We start from the raw sequence: 2,513 nt of genomic DNA, 5'->3' as shown, positions 1-2,513 counted from the left end.
TCTAACCCAGCTCCGGGGGTGGGGGAAGCCCCGCCATTATGGGGAGACTTCCTCCCACGCCCCTCACTCCAAATACTAAGCCATTTTTAAGCATCCCTTCTCGACCTCCAAGTGCCTCAGTGGAGGCAGGAACTCAGCAGAACTTCTGCTGGGGCAAGTTCCCCCAAAAACCTGCCATACCGAATATGGAGTCTGGCTGTGGGGCTGAATGGGGAATGCGTTCTTCTGGAAAAGCTGGGGTCCTCCACACGCCTGTGTGTGTAAGGCACCCTCAGTGGCTCAGGGCATTTGGTGTGCCAGGCTCCACTGGGCTCGGCAAGATGGCATAAAACGGCCTCATCCCTCAAAGAGTGCCCTGCCTGAAGGGGAGGGGTGGGGAGGAAGCAATTACAACCCAGTATGAGATCTGAAGTTTGTTCCAGGGTGAAATGATTTATTTGGCCCGGGGGAGCAGCCGGCTTTTCCGTGGTGACTTTCGAGTGTGAAGGTAACAATAGCTACGATTTGATTTAACGCACACTCACTGTGCCAGACGCCCAGACGCCGGGCTAAGGGCTGTACAGGTACAATCTCATTTAAGCCCTGCAGCAGCCTGCAGGTGAAAACCATTATTATCATGCCCATTTTACAGATGAGGCAGCTGAGGCTAAGAGGCTCGCCCAAGGCCATGCAAGGTTGGGTGCAGAATCCGGGTCTGCAGGACCCTTTCCTTCCCGCACTCATTCACTTACTCTCCACCTCTGGCGAGGTGGCACCCACAGGGTGTTCTGGGATGACTGGGTCCAGGCCCACCCGCACACTGGACAGAGGCACATGGGGTCTGAAAACAGCAGGTTCACACAGGCCTGGCCCTGGGTAGCCACGCTGTGCTTCTTTGTTCTCTGTAACGTGGGGCAGGTCTGCTCTCCTCTCTTGGCTCTCACTTTCTTCCTTGGCAAAAATGGGACAACGACTTTCCAGGGCGATCTGGAGAGTGAGTGGGCTCATGGAGGTGCATGGCCACCTTTAGGACTCGGGGCTCGAGTGTGCGGAGGAGCTGAGCACCCTGTCAGAGTGCCGTGCTGAGTGACTCTGGCTCTCTCGGGGAGGCAGGACGCAAAGGGGTGTCAGATTCACCTTTTACCGGGGAGGGGGGGGCTTCCAGTCTTGCTGGGGAGACAGCTCAGAGGACCTGCAAGACCAGGAAGAACTCAGCAGGCTGAGGCCGGTGTGAGAGGGCAGAGAGGGCCTCCCTCATCCCCGGAGCTTCACCAGCGAGGCAGTCATTAGGTGACCCTGAACTCCAGAAGTGAGGGGCATGTGCTTCCATTCCAGGGGCGCCCCGGGGCTCAGCGGGGTTGTGCCTGGACAGCCGGGTGACAGAGAGGGGTACCTATGAGGGTGAATGCTGGCCGGCTCCAACAAGCAAGTCTGCTCCTGTGCAAAGGAGGGTAACAGGGCCCCCCTTGTGGGGGTGCCATGAGAACGAAGAGGTCAGTGTAGGTGACGTGCCTGGTAGGGGACCCCACCCGGCCACAGCAAGCCTTGAAATGTTGGCTCCAGCCTTTCCTCCGGGGCTCTGGCAGGCCCCAGCGGCAGACATGGAGCTCAGGTTGGGGCAGGGGGTGGACCTGCTGCTTCACATTCACCTTTGCTGTCTGCTCGACCCCCGCGCCTAGCCGAGGTGGGCCCTGAGCAGCATGGCCGAGGGGGGCTGGAGAGACCGAGGCACCGCACACTCGGGCTTCACCTGCCAGTACTGGGAGCCTGCTGCTGCAGTGGCACTCAGGCCCCTAGGGCTCTTTGGGGCCTTTATGGGGTAATTCCATCTCCATTAGGGCTTATTATGTCACTATAAATACCACCTTTCCTTGCCGCTTTGTAAGTCTCACTGAAGAACTTTCCTTAGCATCCAGTCACCCGGAGCAGGAAGGACTTCGGGTTGGGACAGGAAGAGAGGGAAGGGCGTGTCACCAGCCGGGTGACTAGAGAGCAGAGAGCTGCCCCTCCCCACGCTCTGGGGACACCTCACACACCACCCTTCCCCACAGGCCTCTGCCCACGTCACGTCATGGCACCCAGGTCCTAGCCAGGGTCTGTGTGCCCCTGGGCTGTGGGTCCAGCCACTCCCAGAGCCCAACCAACCCCCCGGCCACGCTTTGCCCAGCACAAGACCAGCCAGCACCTCACTCTTGGTTCAATCCCATAGAGGTGGCAAAACACCTACTACATGTCACCATTGTGACACGCAAGTGGCATGGAACATGTGTGCACAGACAAGGGTCTGACTGACAACCTCTATGGAGACTTACAGGGCCCATGGCCCGGAGTCCTTGACCAGCGTGACAAGCAAAGGACTTGTGCACCCTGTCCCCCGCTCCCACCCCCCAGCCATGCAGGTACCCTGTGTGCCCCCACACCCCACTGTCCACAGGTGCTGCTGCTTCTGGCCAAATGGTGGGGGATGTAAGCCTGATGACAGCTGAGGTCTGCGGCCCTCCCTGGTGCAGCACGCGGTCAAGTCAAGCACTGTG

Source organism: Condylura cristata, unplaced genomic scaffold (assembly GCF_000260355.1).
Source record: "Condylura cristata isolate star-nosed mole 26May11 unplaced genomic scaffold, ConCri1.0 scaffold00008, whole genome shotgun sequence".
Taxonomy (NCBI): Eukaryota; Metazoa; Chordata; class Mammalia; order Eulipotyphla; family Talpidae; genus Condylura; species Condylura cristata.
The sequence above is the reverse complement of the archived record's forward strand: the minus strand, read 5'-3'. Positions refer to the sequence as shown.